Raw genomic sequence first — 21,981 nt, forward strand, 5'->3', positions numbered from 1 at the left:
ACATTCAATGAGACAATGACACATGTAAACCTCATGGGTGGGTGGTCGGCACCGAAATTATTTTCTTTGCCGGCAAACGTAATATAGTTATAACTAGTATTTTATCCCCGTGTTGCGGGATGTAGGTCGTAAAATCATGCTAGGTAGTAAGCGAACAACAACTAAAACTGGAAAAATGGTAAAACAAAAATGTGAATTTATACTGTCATGTGATGTCAAACATAGACAAAGATAAAAACGAATTTATGTCGTGAGCTGACGTAAAACACGGACAATCTGGAATTTATATGGAAAAAGTTAACTTAAATAAAAAAAAAGTTAAACTTGCAAGACAAAAATGAAATATAGAAATATGAGGGATTAAAAATATAAACTTTAATAAAAGAAAAAATATATTCCAAGACAACCAAAAAACAACCCTCCAGGCCTCCACAGTCCACCATTGATTCTCTATGGTGCAAAAGAGTAAAAGAGATAAAAATCAAATGGATGACATTTTATTAACAAAAATAACAACTCTCCACCAATCCGTCATTCGATTCTCTATATGATACAAAAAGACAAAGAGAGTTAAAATTAAAGGATGACATTTTAATAATTAAGTCATCAATAAGAGTTAGCGATACTCTAGCCAAGAGCTACTTGAAATGTTATACATACTAATAATAATAATTAAAAAGCATTTGTATACTATTTTTAGTGTTAATATGACCTCTTATTTTTCATTTGGATTTGAGATTTCTTTTATTCTAATAATAGCAAAATAGAAGTTGCCGACTAGAAAATCTTGTTGACATAATAATCAAATTAGTTGCCGACTAGAAAATCTTGTTGACATAATATTCAATTGATGGAATTATTATATTATAAAAATATAAGAGAAGGAGATTCATGGCCAAAGTAAGTATGAGGTTTGAACACATTTAGTCATTTACTATAGCATACACATGCATTCTTTATTGTTCCGGGTAAGCTCGCACTTGTACTAAATAATTATCTCTAGCACTATAATTTAACTAAAAATAATTATTTTTTAAATTTATCTTTTATTTTAAAAAGCCACCTATATTTCCTAATACTTATCTTTGTATTCTTTTTTTATTATTTTTCTCTTTTATTTTTTATTATTTGTGTGTGTTTATGTGTGGGAGAGAGATGATATAGAGGAGGATAGTAGTTTTTATTAGACTATGAGTCAACGGGCTTAGTTACAATATATAGAGTAACCAAGCCTGCGGACTCATAGTCTAATAGTTTTTTTATATTTGAAGGGTGGGTGTGGCTTTTCTATAAAATTTACGCGGTGTAGATAGAGTTAGGGAGTGGACAGTAGTAATGCTTTTTGTTGGATTTTTAAAATTTTGATAAATGGTGTGAAAAATATGGAGAGGAAAAGTAGCGTATGAGGAGGGTGAGATGAGATCAAAATTTCATCTATTTATTGTAGGGAATAAAAAAATTGTTTATCTGTCGTAGAGAATAAAAAGGTTGTTTGTAGTAAAAATTATGCATATATTCTAGTAGAAACTACATGTTTTATATTGATTGATTTGTAGTATTTTAAAATTGATTCTGTATTAAATGACTAATCATATATTCTAATAGAAACTACGCTTTTTCACACTGCCAATTCTAAACCAAATAACACACCTTATCTCCTCTAGTGACAATTCAGGGTCGTTCTAATGTTTTTGTAGATCCTAAACGGACTATGAAGTGAAGACTCTTTTGCAAAACATTTAGAGATTAATAGAAAAATTTGCTGCTAAAGTTAACCTACATTTAGTAATTAGCCCTAATTTTGCCGATAAATTCTCCTCCAATCCCGACAGACCTGGCGCCATGAGTGATTACCGTTAGTGATAGCCGATAAGCTAGAAAATCGAAAGAGCAAGTTGCGATAGAAGGTAGGAACGATGACTGCGGCTCAATTTTAGGGATTTTTGGCGCCGATTCACGGAATTCGGATGAGGTCGAGTGGTAGATGGTTGCTACAAACTGCAGTTATGTCTGTGGTTTAATTTCGAAACTGAGTCTTGAATGTAGTCCCTTTTTCCTAAACAATTTTTATCTGTGTAACTTTATTAAAAAACGTTGTTTAGTTTTGTTTTTTATTTGAGCCTGATACATATCAATATATAAAACTTTACTAAAAATTGGAGGCCCTTATTTTTTTGAAGGCCCTAGACCCGTGCCTAGATTGATAAGCCTAACGGACCGGCTATGGTGACATGCTCAGCTTCACCAAATCTAGCAATTTTCTTCATGGGTGATATGTTTACTTAGAACATTCCATTCTGTGTAAAGGGGCATGAAAAGAGGGTGTTATACGATATGTGGCAGTCACGTCAGCATGTGTCAGAAAAATGACGTGATGTAAAAAAAAAGAGGAATGGAACGGGGCGTGGAAAATAACGTTTTTTATTAAAAAAAATAAACATTAACCAATCAAAACCAACCCAAAATTCACCCACCAATAAAAAGCCACCACCTATTTACCCCACCCCGGTGAAATCCTCATGCAAATTAGAATAAGTATACACTAACATAATGAATAAAAAAATACTACATGTGTCCTGGACTTTTGAAAAGGTAATAGTTATAATATTATATTATTTTATGCCCCTAAATTGACTTTAGTATATAAAGGGGTATCATAGAGATTTTGCACTTTGTTTTTTCAGAGAAGCTTCCTGTTATTTCTTCCCAACTCACCAAAACACATTCCCAATCTCGGAACTTCTATCTTCTCTCACTCATACAGGTTCATCTCTAAACCATAAACTGCGATATTTTTACTTGTTTTTTTGTAATCATGAGGTCAGACTGTGATATATGGTTGGTGAATAAATGATATACAATCTTCGTAGTTATAAGTTGAATGGTTTTCAGAGATTGTGGTATCTGAATCCGATCAAGATTTTAAGACAGTGACTAGCTTTAACTTACAGCAAAGAGCGGTGGCGGTTCGCAACACAAGAATGTCATGAGTTTTGCAGGATTGTGAGTCACCTTCTGACTGACCCGATCAACATTGCACCTCTATTTTTCGATAGATAGTGTCTAGTTTGAGCCATATTCGAGTCTCATGACCGAATTTCTCAAAGATCTTGTCCACATAATGAGTTTGACTTGTGTCCACTCTGGGTACATGTGATCTTCATTGCCAAGAATCACACCCGCTAAACCTATATCTTTGCGATGTTAAGCATATAATCTATATAAAGAAATAACCCTCTCAATTCCGACAATCTTTTTTCTTTTGTGGTATCTTATTCAAAAGATAATTAGCTAACATTATGGACCCCCACCCCCGAAATGTCTCGCCTCATCCCATAACTTATAAACATGACATTTATCATTTATATAAATGTACACATCCTAAATGGTGAAACATATCTACCTCCTCTATCACTCATTACAACTTTGATTTTCTTGTTGCGCTGATTCTCAACCTCATTCTGTGAAATTAGACTAAAACAAAACCACCTCCTCGAAATGTCTCGCCTCATCCCATAACTTATAAACATGACATTTATCATTTATTTCAATATACGGTTCTTGCTTTTTGCAATGCCGTTTCGTTGAGGAGAATATAGAGTGGTAGACTCCTATATATTTCCATTTTCTGCGTACACATCCTAAATTTAGTCATATCCACCTCCTCTATCACTCATTACAACTTTGATTTTCTTGTTGCGATGATTCTCAACCTCATTCTTGTGAAATTAGACTAAAACAAAACCACCTCCTCGAAATGTCTCGCCTCATCCCATAACTTATAAACATGACATTTATCATTTATTTCAATGTACGGTTCTTGCTTTTTGCAATGCCATTTCGTTGAGGAGAATATAGAGTGGTAGACTCATATATAATTCCATTTTCGGCGTACACATCCTAAATGGTGAAACATATCCACCTCCTCTATCATTCATTACAACTTTGATTTGCTTGTTGCGATGATTCTCAACCTCATTCTTGTGAAATTAGAGTAAAACAAAACCACTCCTCGAAATGTCTCGCCTCATCCCATAACTTGTAAACATGACATTTATCATTTATTTCAATGTACGGATCTTGCTTTTTGCAATGTCATTTCGTTGAGGAGAATATAGAGTGGTAGACTCATATATAATTCCATTTTCTGCGTACACATCCTAAATGGTGAAACATATCCACCTCCTCTATCACTCATTACAACTTTGATTTTCTTGTTGCGCTGATTCTCAACCTCATTCTTGTACAAGACAAACTTGTTTATTCCTTACTTTAAGCAAAGTATAAATAGCCATATCTCACACTATCATCTACAAACGTGATGAAGTTTCTATTTCCACATCTTGTGAAATTAGACTTTAAATCATATCACACACATTCAAATAAATTATATTAACTGGTTTGGTTAGTCTTTCATCAAATTATTTAAATGATGATCTTGTTAGTTTGGCTTCAACACAAGTTCCACATTTTGAGTTTGAATCGATTAAGATGTTTGAATGCTAATTAAATGGCGAATTAATATAACATTTATGTGGCAAAGTCAATCGTGTCACATGTATTGAAACTCAAGTGTATAAGCAAAACTAGCAATAGTTTTATTCAAATCATTGATGGGCCGAAAAAGAAGATCGAATGGTGTATACTGCAGCTAGAGCTTTTCATTGTGGGTGTGTTAAAGTATAGTAGATTAAAATTTAAATATTATTTATTTCTTTATTTTATTTATTGATATTAAAGGAAAAATAGAAATTTTATCTGAAGTTAACACAAAACTCTTCAAGGACATCCATTTCAAAAACAAAATATGTGATGTAAGACCCTGATGATAGAAACTTCATCACTTGTTTCTATTTTTGATATGTGATGTAAGGACCTTGATGATAAAAACTTCCTTTAATATTTGAGTAATTCCTTACTTGTTTATTCCTTACTCAAAGCATCAAGTTTCTAAGTGAAATTATCATATTATTAACATCAATAGTCATCTAGGGTCTATAGAATGCTAGTTTTCTTGAGTAGGGTGGCCTTTTGATCCATGTTGTGCCTTTCGATCAAGCATCAACCTTCTTCTTATCTGACATACATGCTAAAAGGTCAGCTACGCTAAGCGAGTCCTACTTTTTAATAAGACAAGGAAATGACAGTTTGAAAACTTTAAATATTTTTAACATTAATCATGCACATTAGTTATTAATCATCAATAAGCAAATAGAAGTGTAAACTTCTTCGTCAACTACGAGGACTCGTCGGGCAGGCATACATCGGTATAAGACTCCTCTACCTGATACGCCGTTCACAAGTTCCCATCAAGACTTCGATTAGTTAACCTTTGAAAGCTTTAAATTAACATTAGTTAACTATGAAGTTGCTATCAATCAGTACTAAACACGTATCATTAATCAAACAATAGTCACATACTGTCAATCAAGTACTTCAGGTTGTAAATCAGTTTATGGTAGCATGCATATCAGCCTAAAATGTTAAAACTGTAAAATAGGCATTTAAAACTCACCTAATTGATGTTAACTTCTTAATAATTAGTTGCCTCAGTTTGAACGGGGGCCACACGATCTGCATAAAAGTTATCAGGAAAAACTCACTAGTCCCGCCAATGACAAGGTCTTGGCCACATAGTCACGATATCTTAGGTGGCCTTTAGGCAGTGTCGACAGCTAGTGTCGCTGGTGACAAGGTTGATCAACACACTATTGCCTAACTCACGTTGGGACTTAATACCAACAATATCATCGACCTCCTGAATAGTGTCACCAATGACCCTGCCAACCATGACACGTCACCACTCTTTGGAAAACCTCAGGATTGACACCACCATCTTCAACATTCGCACGTCATTATCGCCACTAGTTTCGCCGGCCTCAACACTAGTGTCGACAGTTCATCTCCTTCACCTAATCGGATCCGTTTTAAGTCAAAATCGTACCTTTTTTATGTTCAAAACGTTTGTTTCACTTCCATAAAGAAAAATTCATGGTTCATTACCTTAATAACATGTAAAAATCCAACCTATTGTTTCCTAACTCGCATTAGGACTTGATACCAACAGTGTCGCCAACTTCCTTCCTTCCTAGTGACACTGAGAGTGTCGCCAATGACACTGTTAACCATGACATGTGTCACCAATCATTGGAAAACCACGGGATTGACGCCACCATCTTCAACACTCTCTCATTATTGTCACCGGTAGTGTCGTCAATTCATCACCTTCATCCAACCGTTTCAGCCCAAATCATTATTTTTTATGTCAAAACGTTTGTTTCATTTCCATGAAGCAAAATCCATGGTTCATTACCTCAAAAACACATAAAAATCTAACCTTTTAGTTAAAAAGCCTTATTTACCCTTAAAACCCCTAAAACCATAAAAATCTAGATCTGGAATGATTCTCACCTGAATTCTTAACCAAATCGTTGCTATGATGATCTATGAGTTATAAACAACATATTCCAATCTTCAATCCCTTAGCTTTTGATTCTAGTTCTTCATTTTCTCACCATAGAACCCTATTTTCTCTCTCTAACTTTTCTCTTGATCATGCAAAATGGAGATGACAAATGAGCTGATTAGGGTTCCCATATCCTTTTAAACTTCTTAATATACATGAGCTTGGTCCTTGTTCCACTTATTTGGTTAATAGCCTTCTTAAATTGGTTTAAGCCCAAATTCTTTAATTAATCATCTTACACTAGATTTGGGGTGTTACATGTTATGACTCTATAAAGAGTAAAGACGATTTGAAGCCACTGAACTCATTAGACAGTTCCAGTCTATAAGCCACCACTCTAACTCGAGCCATGACTCTAATGGGTCCTATATACTACAGACTTAAGTTTCATCTTTTACGAAATTTGATGATTCCTTTCCATGGCGAAATCTTTAACATAACTCTATCCCCAACCTCAAACTCGACAGGTTAACGTTTTTTTCCGCGTAAGACAGTTGTCTATCATTAGCTACTTTCATGTATGCCTTGATCTTATCAAGCTTTTCGGTCGTAACCACAACGATTTCTAAGGTTCCGGATTCCTTTTGTCCAATCTCACGCCAACAAATGTGTATAACATTTGGTATGGCAACATACCAATGCTTGCGTGATAACTGTTGTTGTAGGAGAATTCGGCCAGCTGCAGATGGCTATCCCACTTCCTCCAAAGTTGATAATACATGTGCGAAGCATATCTTCAAGAGACTAGATGGCCCTTTCGGACTAACTATCCGTTTATGGAAAATATGTGGTGCTAATGTGCAGTCTCATCCCCATTTCTTCATGAAACTTCTTCCAGGACTTAGTGGTAAACTGCGTGTCCTGATCCGAGACAATCGAAGCGAGCACCCCATGTCGTGCAACCTTTTTCTTTAATAAATAACTATGCTAACCTTTCTGACGTATAAGTCTCTCGGATTGGTAGGAAATGGGCGATATTCGTCAATCGATCCACAGTGACCTAAATGGTGTCATGACCCATAGTTGTCTTGGGTAGCTTGGTTATGAAATCCATGGTAGTGTGTTTCTAGTTCCATTCTGGTATGTCAAGTGGTTGTTAACATACCCATACGACATATGGTGTTTGGCCTTAACTTGCAAGCATCTCAAACATTTATTTACATAGGTCATAACTTCCTATTGCGTTCTCGGCCACCAGTAGTCCTTTCGTAGATCGTATATCCAGGTACATCTTAGCGGCGTCTCGGTGAATCGCATACCATCACTTGTGCGCTTTATCCAAATATTGTACTTTGTAATTCCCAATACATAGGGATCCATATATGACCAAAATTGGTTCTTACGCCATCGACATTTTTTTATCAACTTTGACTCACATCCTTTCATTCTTTCCTTTTTATGTTAATTGCCTTAAATGCTTCGGTTTAGGAATCACTAATCTGCTTCATTATATAGGGTTACAATCAACTGATGAGATTTCACTCGAATCGGTTCATGCCTTATCTTGCGGCTTAAGGTATTAACTACAATATTAGCTTTTCTTGGATGGTACAGAATACCACAATCACAGTCTTTTATCAGTTAAAGCCATCGCCTCTACCTCATGTTTAAGTCTTTTTGCTCAAAGAAATACTTCAAACTTTTATGCCTCTAGATCTACAATGAGAAGACCACCGCCATAAGCTCTAAATCGTGAGTGGGATAGTAACCCTCGTGTGGTTTTACCTAGCGTGATGCATAAGCTATCACTTTTCCACGTTTCATTATCACATATCCCAACCCTTCGTAAGAAGCCTCAGAGTACTGTACTAGGTCATCATACCCTTATGGCAATGTTAATATTGGGGCATTCGTTCATCTTTTCTTCAATTTCTCAGAGCAAGGTCCTAAGCTGAATCCCATTCACACTTAACTTCTGTCCTTGTCGACTTCGTCAATGGCGTTACTATCTTGGAGTAATCCTAAATGAATCGTCTGTCATGTCCAGCCAAACTAAGGAAACTACGGACTTCCGAGGTGTAGTTGGAGGATTCCATTGCATTATTTCCTAGACCTTTTCAGGGTCGACCATTATGTCCTCGGGGTTCATTACATGGCCTAAGAACTACACTTCTTGTAACCATAAGGCGCATGTAGAGAACTTTGCATATAACTTCTTTTCCTTAATGTCTCTATTACCTCCTTTATGTGACACGCATGGTCACTTTCACTTCTTTAGTTAATCAAAATGTCATAGATGAATACGATCACCGAGCGGTCCAGCACCGGCCAATACACCTGGTTCATCAAATCCATGAAGGTTGTAGGAGCATTGGTCAATCCAAACGACATTACCTGAAACTCGTAATGTTCGTAACATGTTCAGAATGTCTTGCTCTCTAACTTTCAATTGGTGATAACCTGATCTGAGGTCCATCCTAGAGAACCAACTTGTTCCTTACAATTGATCGAATAGATAATTGATCCTGGGCTAGGAGTACATATTCTTCACTGTGAGCTTATTCAGTTCACGGTAGTCAATACACCTTCTCATGCTTCCATCTTGTTTCTTAGCAAACAAAACCGGCGTTCCCCATGGGGAGATACTAGGTCATATAAAACCTTTGCCGAGAAGATCTTGTAGCTGGGGCATTAATTCTTTCATATCTGTTGGGGCCAAATGCTATGACGTTTTGGCGATGGACTGAGCTCTACGAAATAGATCAATCTGGAATTCAATTGCCTGATTAGGTAGTACTCACGACAGGTCCTGAGGGAACACGTCTAGGAAGTGGCACACCACGACCACTTCCACCATTTTCATCAAAATAGCTTTATCATCAATAACAGATGCAAAGTAAGCTCTGCACTCTAGCTCCATCAATCAATCCCAACCCTAACCAAGGAAATGACCTTAGGTATTGCATACACTTTCTGACTAGACTCCCATCCGGTGTCGTTTGGCAGATCATCCTCATTTGACACACTATGTTGGCTCCGAACTCGTATAACCAATCCACTCTTAATACTACATCAAATCCTCCTAAAATCATAGGGTGAAACCTAGTAGGAAACCTATGGCCTTCAATTTCGATCATACAGTCATCAATAGCTTTAGATACTCTCGTAGGCTTACTAATGGTGGCTTCCACATCAAGTACTCTTTTTATCATTGTAATATAAACATTTAACTTGTCACAGAATCTAGTAGCAATAAAACTCACACTTGCGCTAGAATAAAAAGAGTACCAATGCGAGAACACCGTTTATCAAAAAACGTACATGTTACCACGTTAAGGTTAGCGACCACATACTCTATAGTCATGGTAAAAGCTCTTGTTTGGGCCTTCAGCTTCTATTGGCTTTTCTTTTCATCCTTTTGGACTGTCCTAGAGCCACCCCCTCCGGACTTCTTACAATCTTTCCCTCCGTGCCTAAAACCACCACATTTGTAACACTTTAGGATGTTCGGGCAGTTACGAGGGAAGTGCCTCGTTTAACCACATTGATAACACAAATTTGTTCCCAATCAACACTCTCATGAGTGTTTCCTTCCATACTTACCACAAACATCAGACTCCTCAACTTTAATCCTCTTCTCAGGGGGGACCCACTTTATCATTTCTGAACCTCTTAGGAGGTTTTGACCATTGTTTCTTGTTTCCTTCACGAGCGGGTTCCTCTACGATAGCATCATCCCACAAAATACCATTAAACTCCATAGCAGAATCAAATGTTTGAGGGGCACTAGAGTTAGTCAACGCTCGACGCTAGTTGACAATCCCTTAATAAAGCATTCCGTCTTTCTCAGTCTTGACAAGGTACTGAATCGTTCTGGCGAACTTGACATATCTTGATACATATTGGTGATGTGTCATCTTTTCAGCTTTAAACCCGAAAAACACTCTCTCAACTTTGGTGGCTTCAATCTTTGGATAAAACTTCTTCATCACTAGTTCTTTCAGATCTTCCCACTTTAGTTTCTCAAACTCTTCAGCGCTTTTGGCATGTTTAACTGTGTTCCAATAGTGAATTTCCTCAGCAGTAAAAGAGTGAGGGGCAAACTTCACAGCTTGGTCGGGTTTACACTCATTGATGGATATGATTGCTTGCATTTCAGAAATCCATTGAGTAGTAGCTATAGCATCTTCCTTTCCACCAAAAGGTGTGGGATTGTATGACTTAACATCTCGGTACGTGCACTCTTTCTTATCCTTTTGTTCAAACCACTACCTTCTTCATCAGTCATAATAACCTTAGGTTTCTCATACTTGCGTTTCTTAACGCCCTTGAATTTCTCACGTTCCTCATTCTTCATTGCTTGAAGGGCTTCTATCATCATTGACGGCATCATATCATGGATGACCTTGTAGACTTTATCCGCAATAACCTATCCAGAGTAAACTCTTCGTAATGGCATGGAGTGTGCACCCATCATCACTCGAAACAGACCATTCATTTTCTCGTTCTGCTTGCTTAGTTGCTCCTTGGGTAACTTGGGGCCCACCACCGCCTCTTCCATGACCACCGCCCCTATTACCGTTCTTAGATCCACGTGCACCACCACGAGCCATCCAATCTATTAAGTTCCTATCAATAAAAGGAAACACCAGTATCATGATGCCAGGAAATAATCGAGAACATTACGAGTAAAGTATGCAACTAATAACAGTGGCCAGTTTCCATTAACATCTACTTTACCTTTTAGGTTCTAACTATTCATATCATAACGACATTAACATTCAAGTTCCCACCCTAGAGGCTAAGGCATCCTATGTTCTACATGAAATTAGTTATCCATGGCTTCAGGCCACCCCTTGCTGGCATCCTTTAATGTTTTATCAGTTTAAGTTCAGGCATCAAATAATGCATGAATCTCTCAAACGATGGCTCTGATACTAACTTGTAAAGCTCCGAACCTAAAAACCCCACCAGTTAGCTCATCACAAGAAAACACAATTCTTAAACCGATAAAACATTCATTAGCGGCGGAAACCATCAAATACGAATTACATCAAAACATCAAGTTTCTAAATCAGATTATCAAATTAACATCAAGAGTCATTTAGGGTCTATAGAATGTCAGTTTTTTCTTGAGTAGGGTAGTCTTCCTATCCATGTCGTGACCTCTTATCAAGCATCAACCTTCTTCTTACTTGACATATATGCTAAAATTCAGCTATGTTGAGTGAGCCCAAACTTTTAGTAAGACAATGAAATGACAGTTTTGGGAACTTTTAACACTTTTAACATCAAACATGCATGTCAGTTATCAGTCATCAATAAAATAGAAACATACACTTCTTCTTTAACTGCTAGGACTCGTCGGGCAGGCTTACACCGGTATACGACTCCTCTACCTACTACGTCATCCCGCTCACAGGTTCCCAACAATACTTCGATCAGTTAACCTTTTAAAGGTTTAAATAAACATCAATTAACAATGAATTTTCTATCAATCAGTACTAAACATGTATCATTAACCAATAAATAGTCACATAGTGTCAAACAAGTACTTTAGTTCGTAAATCAGTTTAAGGTAGCATGCAGATCAACCAAAATGGCTAAAACGATAAATATGGCATCTACAACTCATTTGTTGTTAACTTAATAATGCTAAGTTGCCTTAGTTAGAATGGATGCCACACGATCTGCATAAAGTTAACAGGAAAACCCCATTACTTTCTAACACTATCTCAAGAGTGTCACCAACAATGTCGCCAGCGACATGGTCATGGCCATATAGTCACGAGGACCTCAGGTGGCCTTTAGGCGGTTGTCGCAACCCCTGACCCCTGCTCGGGAACGGGTGCCACGAGATCAGATCAATGGTATCGGTGTTTATTAATTTGGCAGCGGAATACATCAGGACCATAGTTAGGAAGTATTTTTATCAGAGTTAAACACCAAACTTTTATAATAATAAATCATTGGGATAAAACCCAAGTTCATTTGACAATACATTTGTAGGGATAAACCCTAATTATCTAAAACAAAAACTCCTTTTTATTTAGGTAACTTTTATAGCCACTTTTCCAAGCCTTCAGTGCTCTCCAGCTGGCTTCTATGGCTTTCACATTTTGTTACCTAAAACGCGTTTTAAAAAGATTTTATCAGCAAGAAATACTGGCGAGTGCATCCCAATTTAATCAAAACAGTTTATCACTTTACAGTATTGAGGGCATCCGCAATTACATTTGCTTATATCTACTCAATTACTCATCCAGTGCTGTCAACACCTGACTTGTAGGTCATATTACTCATTGCCTAACTCTTTGTCCAATGGTAACGTCTTTCACATTTTGTACACAAAACCCCAACATACCGACAATAATTGTAGAATCACAAATACTCAATTACTGTTAAGTGTAATTTAAAACATTTGAGGTTTTGGTAAAACATTTTGACTCACAAAAAGATTTACAAAAAGAGAATGTACTCACATTGTTTACTTAGATAAAACTAAAGCTTCCTGGTGTATCTCCTGGTTATTATCTATTAAAATTAAACAATGCACACGTGTTAGTAAATAACCCAAATCACATTAACCGTACAACTCGAGACAGAACTCCAATGACTGAGTCAGGCAGAGCCTTGACATGCAGTACGGAGTCCTAGATCAACCGGGTGTAACACGAGACGAACTCCAACGACTGAGTCAAGCAAAGCCTTGACATGCGTTACGCAGCCCTAGATCGATCATGTAGGGTAATAGCAAGGTTATAATACTTACAATGAGGCAGAGCTTCGCTTTATAGGGGTATAATACCCGAGTATTTATACTACAGAAAGTTCAGAGAGAATCTGAATTTTTGAACGTCGAACAAATGAGCTCGACCACCCTATTTATAGGGTGATTCGAAGGCGGCTCGCGACCTGCGAAGCCTTCTTCTAACTTTCTCGCGGCTCGCGAGAGAGTAGACTAGGTCTTAGGCTTGGCTAGTCAGCGAACCTAGCCTTGCCACGTGTCGACATGTGGCGGCATGGGTGTCCGGCAAGCAGCCAGGGCTTGCGCTCCGCGAGAGACCAAGGGGGTCCGGGTCGCGGCCTGCGACAACCCCATATATTTTGTTTTTCTTGATTTTTATAAATATTAGGGTATACTAGGTCCGTTTCTCGCATCCGGGGTATATTTTAGGACGTTTAGGGTTGTCCAAGTATGTTTTAGGAGGGTTGTTATAGCAGTGTAGCCAGCAATGTCGCCAGCTTGTGTCACTGGTGACAAGGCTGATCAGCACACTATTACCTAACTCTTGTTAGCACTTGATATTAACAATGTCGGCGACCTCCTTCCTGGTGACGCTGATTAATGACCATTTCAACCATGACACGTGTCACCAATCGTTGGAAAACCTCGGGATTAACACCACCATCTTCAACATTCCCACGTCATTATCACCGCTAGTTTCACCGACTTCAACACTAGTGTCGCTAATTCATCTTCTTCTACCAACCGGATCAGTTTCCAGACTAAATCGTAACTTTTTACGTTCAAAATGTTTGTTTCACTTCCATGAAGAAAAATCCATGGTTCATTATCTTAATAACATGTAAAAATCCAACCTTTTTATTAGAAACCCTAAATCCATAAAAATCTAGATCTGGAATGATTCAGACCTGAATAATTAACCAAATCGTTGCTATGATGGTCTATGAGTGATAAATAATAGATTCTAATCTTCAAATCTTCAATCCCTTAGCTTTTGACCCTAGTTATTCCCTTTCTCACTCTAGAACCCCACTTTCTCTCTTAACTTCTCTCTAGATTCATGCAAAATGGAGATGACAAATGAGCGGATTAGGGTTCCCCAATCCTTTTGAACTCCTTATATGCATGGGCTTGGGCCTTGTTCCATTTATTTGGTTAATAGCCTTATTAAATTGATTTAAGTCCAAATTATTTAACTAACCATCTTTCTCTAGATTTGGGGTGTTACATGTGATGACTCTATAAAAAGTAAAGACGATATCTCAAATTTATTAAGTCTATGGATGAAAGATGAAATTTAGATGATAATCACGTATAATTTATTCATGTTTGATTGTTTAAAGTTGGTAAAACCCACATCTTAGAATTGCTCGCAAATTTCCGATTTTTCATTTTCACTATTTTCCCATTAATCCTCCACATGAGTGTAGATTGAACATACAATTGTCACGATGCAATTTCAAATAGTTGAGTCTTATATAAGATAGGTAGGTGTAATCTTTTGAAACTTTCCTTATAAAGTATATTTAGCTTACTAGTTGTTAGCAGAACTTAAAATCTTTAAGCTAATGACTATTTATGTACCTGACTTTACATGTTCCCACAATGTTCTCACATGGCAGTTTTTTAAATAAGATATGTACAAATTAACACCCAACTTTTGGCATATCAGTTAACTTGCTTCTAATCCCTAATGAAGGTGAAGTTGTCTCGTGAACAACTTAATTAAAAAATTTAGGGTAGTGTGTTCCTGGTGATGGGAGCATAGATAGTGATGTAGCCAATCGTCTCAATGCGAGTTCATGCAATTGGATAGTAGCCACCGAAGTAATATGTGACATGACTCATGAGGGTCTATACTAGACTAAAAGGGAAATTGTAGGATCGAATTGTGACCCAAATGAGTCAATCAGAAGAGTTCTAATCTGTTTCAGAGGCGGAAACAAAGAAACAGACTTGAAAACAGCTTGTTTCACACTTAATCGTCTTGTTTTATTGATTTAACAGTAATACAGATCAAACGACGCGTCGGCAGCACTTCGGTACCGGAATCGCAGAAGTTACAAATGATTTCGTTTGAAGGGTTTATATAGTGGTCTAATTCCGCTTGAACATGACACAAACGGAATTAGAATTCCCAACGGAATCTAATTCCGCACGGAATTACATAGACACACTTTCAAGCGGAATTATGTACTCCAAGCGAAATTACCTCTAAAACCTATTTTCTCGAACTATGTGCCCTGATCTAACATTTTTAGTACAAGACTCGATACAAAGACGAAGTCGACAGACGTATGCACCAACAGACTCCCCCTCGAATGTTGACGAGTCTTAAGTGTCGAGTCTTCAACGTCTTCAGTCTTTATCAATCTTCGGGCTCTTTCCAGAATATCGACTTGGCTCTTATCTCACTCTAATTCTTTCTTCAGATAATCTCCCCCTCGGACATTGCTCTAACTTTCTCTTGTATTGTCCAGAATCAGGATAATGATTGAAACCTGGCTCTCTGTCTGCTCAGGATCAGAATCCTGGCTATCCTGCACATCCTCTTCCTCAAAGTAAGATTTACAAATTTAACAATTTGACAAATTTTATTGTTTACTTATCACTTGAAGAAATAAACTCAAAATGATTTAACATTATTAGATGACCACTTGTAAGTATAACTTTCAAATAAACTCTTCCCAAACCTGTTCGTCATGTTTAGCACTTGGAATTTTGAAAATCAGCTCTCCAACATCAGTTGTCGAAAATCTTTTTGACTTTTCAAAAATTTAAGCTAAAACACACTGAAACTCTTTTTGGATTTTTTAAACATTGAACAGAAAGCTTGTAAAGAAATATTTACAGACAATATTTTTACGAGTTTGTGTAAGAGGATCATATCAGTTTTTGAGACAAATCACTAACACCGTTAAGCTTTAAACATTTTAAGTTCTAAACAATTCACTTAGATTGTCAGTATATTGGTCCACTTAAATTTTCACACAAAGTTCAACTGTTCCGAGATATGAGATTAATGTTTTAAGCACTTAAACTTATTCGAGTATCCCACCTCAGAATATACTCCTGCATCCAGATCCCAATATTCAGTCTAACAGGTGAGTATACCTAGATGATATCTGTAAAGGGTTAAATGCGAAACCGTGAGAGCTCAGGTCAGAACTTCCGTTCAGCAAAGAGATGACGGCTCGTCTTTTGATGTGTTCCCTTTAGAGAATCTTTTTTTTCAACAGCACATGATTAGCATTTTGCAATGTTTCATCATTTTTTGTACTGAGGGTAGCACTATATTTCAAACAAGCAGAAAGTATTATACGGGGACTAGGCCATTGCTTCCGCAAAATCAGAAGTCCCGGGATAATACCCCAGATATCACTAAGCATAAAGACCTAGTATCTCAGAAAGAGGGATCTTTCAAACAAGATTTCGGGGGTTACCCATATATCCGAGAGACGTTCCCCACGAGATAAGTAAGTATCTGAATTTATGTTTATATCTCAAAAACAATTTACTAAATGTGCAAAAACCTACTGGCACATTCTCAGTGAGACCGTTTATTACATTTTTAACTTTCCAATTCTTTGGCATGTTGTGATAGTCCACTGATGTACTATCATTTCCTCTTTTTACAACAAAACTCAATTTTTGAATTTATCATGTTTTTGTTTTTTTTTTTTTCAAATTTCTAATGTTTTTGGATTTTCTAAAATTTTCTTACTCCCCCTGAAATTCAAAATCTAACAAAAATTTGAAAACAAACTCTACAAGAAAAATGAAAACATGATGTTTCAAACTTCAATTCTCCATCCACTTGGCATAAACAATCAGAACTCCCCCTTACAACAAACTATTTTCCCATTATGATTTCAAAACACTTAAGTTTGTTATAATCAAAATGGTTTTTCCGGAAAATAAGTTTTGTTGATTTTACCACTTGTAAAGTTGGGGTTAATTCATCACATTGCTTTTTCAACCTCTTGGAATAATTTTAACAATTTTAGGATTTTCACCATCAAATACCACTTGTAGAAAATCAAGTACAACTTAATGTCCCTGATTTACCACTTGTAGGTATGCATAATCGAACTTGATACAAAGAATGATGCCGATTTATGCTCCACTCTTACCAACCTGGGAGCTCCGGCAAGTCAGGATTTCAGTTAGGAAATACTTTCCCCCAAGCCTGACCAGCCTTGGGAGATTCTGGTACACATCTAACCCACCAACATTTTGATTTGTAAAATTCTTTTGCACCTTTTACTTTCCCATCAACCATCTTCCCGAAAATATGTTTAACTTTTCCATTAAACACCTTTTAAGTATCAAATTCTTTCTTACCAGCAAAGAATTGACCTGAAATCTCAGTTTTACCAACCTTCAACTTCAAATTTTCCTTCGACAATTTAGGAAAGTTTTCATCGTTCACCTCTGGAACGGAATTCTCATTCTTCTTCTCAACAGATGACTCCTCTGATTTTATGGAATCAGATTCATTGTCAGAACTACTCTCTGAACTTTTAACAACCCATTTCTGTTTGTTTTCATCAACTCTTCTTTTGTAAAACCGTTTTGAAGTTTCACTAACTTCCAAAGTCGATTTATCAAACATTTTGACCTTTTCTTTTAATTGTTCAGATTTGTCAACATATTTCCTTCTCATTTCAGAGTTAGAAGAAACTCCCTGTTTTGAATCAGTTGACTTGTGGCAATTCCAAGCAATGTGTCCAGCTTTTTGACACTTAAAACAAGTTCTTCTGTCAACTCTTGGAGCAAATTTCTTCACATTCTTCTTTATTTCAGTAAGAAACTCTTGATTTGATTGTCTCCAGAATGGTTTCTTCTGTTCTTCATCAGAACTACCTCCTGCAACAAATTTTGTTTTTGGTTTACAATTTTTCTCATTTTTATAATTTTCTGAAGAACTAAAACCAAGACCTTTCTTTTTGAAATTACTATTATGGTTTGGTTTCTGTTGAAAACCATAACCACAATCGTAACCCATTTTCTTGTTTACTCTTTGTTGAATTCTTGAAGAAGTGTACTTATTAGGTTTTCCATCAAGATTTAAATCTTTTATTTCAGAGATATTAATTTCTGTTAATTTGAAAACCTGTTTGATCATTTCAGTTTTGACACTTCTTATTGGAAATTCCTCATCAGAATATAATTTGTCTGAATCATTCAAAGTATAAGCCGCTTTGATTGGTCCATCATTCAAATTAGATTTTGACAACATGAATGCTTTATTGTAAACCCGTTTGACTGGTGAATTCAGACTCTTTTCTGATGAACTCGAACTTTCAGATTTAGACTCCGACTTTGACTTTTCATCCATATCCAACACCTGATCGACCACTTTCTTTAACAACTCAGACTCATGATCAGTGTCAGACGCTGTGAATGTGACATCAATATTGTCTGGTAATTCATCAATCATTTCAGACTTTAACTTGATGTTGAGAGCCTTATTTACGCGTTCCTCATTTGGCTTTCTGGTAGAATAACTTTCATAGATTGGGGGCGGACATCTGTTATACTTGACACTTTGTTTCTTACCAGTATCAGTATCTTCAGTCTTTTCCTCCTTGAATGCTTCAAGACCTGCAACAGTAGGATACACACGATCAATCAAATAATCACATGTTGTATAACTCAACAGTAATCGTTTAATCCTTTCACTCTCAATCTTTTCAAGCTCTAAATCCTGCTTCAGCTTAGCACAGTCTTCAATATACTCATTGATGACCTTCTGCTTCATCATTAATGTCGAGTTCATTTTTGTCATTGCATTTTCAATTTCTGAATTCGTTCTTTTCAGACTATCAACTGTTTTGTTCAGCACATCATATGATTCCTTTACATACTTCACATCAGACAGTAAATCTTCTTTAATCTTCTCTAATTCAGCAATCTTCTTATCTTTCTCCTCACAAACTTTGCAAGATTCTAAACACTTCAAACATGGTTTTTCAACTTCAACCACTTTTTCAATTATCTTCTCAACCTCGATGATTTTCTCTACTTCGACAACTTTCTCAACTTCGACTATTTTTCGACTTCAACAATTTTCTCTACCACTTTCTCCACTTCAACGATTTTCTTATTTACTTTCTCAGCCACTGGTTCTTTAGAGTCTATTTCAGCTTTCTGTCACTCAGCTTCCTTTGTTGAACTTTCTTCAACTTCTGCTTTCTCTTCTGTAGCTTTTCTTGCTTCTGTCTCTTCCCATTCTCTTTTCAAACGAGCAGCTCTTTTTTCTTTCAGCATCTCGATGTTTTCTGCAAAAAAAAAACAAATTAAAACTATCAATATCTAAACCTCTCCTAGCTTTATCAATATATTCTTCTTCATCATCGGTATCTAGATCAACTTCCAATTCTGGAAAAATCGGTATTCTTTTCGGTTTAGATTTGACAGACGTTTCCTCCAATATTTGAGCAACAAAAGCTAAGCTTAAGTGTGGATTTTCTTGAACGTATTTATCCCAGCTAAAACCTGCAGCCATTTTCTCATCATCTTATCAATGATACCAAAATAAGCTTTCTTATTTGCATCTTCTATCATTTTCTTTTTTCAATCATCAATGGCCCGAGCATGTGCAGTTTGTGGATGTTGAACAAGTTGATGATAAGTTGACTTTTGATAATAATTGTTCTTTTCACTCTGATCTTGTCTTCTGGCTTCATTGTTACACTCTCGCTTAAAATGTCCTTTTTCTCTGCACCGGAAACACGTAACTTTTGATTTATCAAATCCTATTGGAGATTTACCAACATCCCGAAGATCATCTCTACCAGTAACTTGTGTAAACTTTTCTGCTCTTCTAAATGCACTGGCTAAACACCACTTGATATCCATCAAATCAAGCTCTTCTGCATCAATTTGGTCATAATCCTCTTTGGTAAGCATAGGATTTCCAATTCTTCCTGCAATCAGACTTTCATATGACTCTAACATAGTAGCAAGTGATGCCATATGTTGTTTTGCAACTTCTGGAGAAAGATTGTGACCATTTCGAAAATTCAAAGTGACATTGCATTGCAAATTTTGACTGTTGAAATTTATTGAGGTTTTTGATTGAGAACTTGAAGCTGTAAAATTCGGATCAAAACTTGAATACGGAGACAACTTTCCATCACTTTGAGTCACATTACTGCTCTTTGTTCCAGACGAACTATCAGCACTGAAACCAGTCTGAATTTTAGGACTTGAAGTAGCCTCAAATTTGTTTCCCCTATAATACAAACTGACATCTTGTTGAGCATTTGGATTTGTCATGATAGCAGTTTTCTGAATATCTAATTCATGCTCTTCAATTTTCTGAATGAACTGTGCCAAATTCATATTCTCAGACTTCCTCATGTGTTTCACAATCATCAAATAAGTTCCCCACTTATGTTGTGGTAGCGCTTCAGCTAGTTTATCAACCCACTCCTCATCATCTTTCTTTATATCCAATTTTCCCATTTCCAAAACAAGATGACAATATCTATCGATTGTCGTTTTTGTTGATTCACCTTCGAAAGCTACAAACATATCAAATGATTTCTTCAATAATGCCTTTCTGTTTTTAATCATATCTGCACTTCCTTTGAACTTTTGAATCAATGCATTCCAAATCGATCTAGCAGTACCCTCATGTTGAAGCAAAACAAAGATATCTTCCTTTACCGCTTGTTGTAGAAGACTAATCATCATTTTCTCACTTGTATACTTCAATTTATCACTCTCTGAAAAATCACAAAAAGCTTTCTCAAGCCCACGCTCGTTTTTCGGTTTCTCGTAGTCTTTGTTTAAAGCACACCATGCGTCAAACTTATATACCTGAACCCAGTTCTCAAATCGATTTTGCCAACCTTTAAAATCTTCAATGAACATTAGCTTAGGCGGTTTTTGGTAAGTTCCCGTCTCATTCTCACTATACAATGTTTCGGCAGCAGTAACAGGAGCAATCGGTGTCGCAAAAGCATTGTAAAATTCCTCTTCCATGTTTCGACAATTTCTTTTTGCAAAATTACAAGTTCAAACGAAATATCAATCCAAACGAAAATACTCCTCAAACGAGATTACCTGCACAACAACTTCAAACGAGATTAGATCTTCACACGAAATCAGATCTCACGCGGAATACCAAGTTCAAACGGAATTAGTAATTCCACGCGGAATTACTTCACACGAAATTAACTATTTCAAGCGAAATTAAGTAATTTCATGCGGAATTAGGTAATTTCGTGTGAACTGGCTCAAACGAAATTACACTCAGAAGCGAAATTATGTAATTTCGTTTGAAATCAAGCTGTGATTCCGTACAGAATTAGGCTGACGTCATCTTTTTCGATATGTAGTTCAAACGGAATTACCAATTTTATCAATTTTAATTCGAATTAAGGTCCAATTTTCTCAAGGATTCATTAAATCACTGTTACGCATGATATGTTTAAAATTCAAGCCATTTTGACCAAGAAAACTTGTTCAATTTAGAAAAGAAGGTGTAGAAGACAGATTTTAAGGCTGTTTTGGCAAGAACTCTTCTTCCTGAGCTCTGATACCACTTGTAGGATCGAATTGTGACCCAAATGAGTCAATCAGAAGAGTTCTAATTTGTTTCAGAGGTGGAAACAAAGAAACAGACTTGAAAACAGCTTGTTTCACACTTAATCGTCTTGTTTTATTGATTTAACAGCAATACAGATCAAACGACGCGTCGGCAGCACTTCGGTACCGGAATCGCAGAAGTTACAAATGATTTCGTTTGAAGGGTTTATATAGTGGTCTAATTCCACTTGAACAGGACACAAACGAAATTAGAATTCCCAACGGA

General features: G+C 36.5%; 1 protein-coding gene across 3 annotated transcripts in view; it reads left to right on the top strand.

The window, feature by feature from the left end:
- LOC110886181 (calcium-transporting ATPase 9, plasma membrane-type) overlaps positions 1-21,981 on the top strand; it is a 57,042-nt gene that overhangs the window by 20,028 nt on the left and 15,033 nt on the right. For all 3 annotated transcript variants that reach the window (XR_004869843.1, XM_035978723.1, XM_022133945.2), the window contains exon 2: positions 2,685-2,764. The gene's annotated coding sequence lies outside the window, so the exon portion shown is untranslated. The remainder of the gene's footprint in view (positions 1-2,684; positions 2,765-21,981) is intronic.

This window comes from Helianthus annuus, chromosome 10 (genome assembly GCF_002127325.2).
Source record: "Helianthus annuus cultivar XRQ/B chromosome 10, HanXRQr2.0-SUNRISE, whole genome shotgun sequence".
In the NCBI taxonomy this organism is placed as follows: Eukaryota; Viridiplantae; Streptophyta; class Magnoliopsida; order Asterales; family Asteraceae; genus Helianthus; species Helianthus annuus.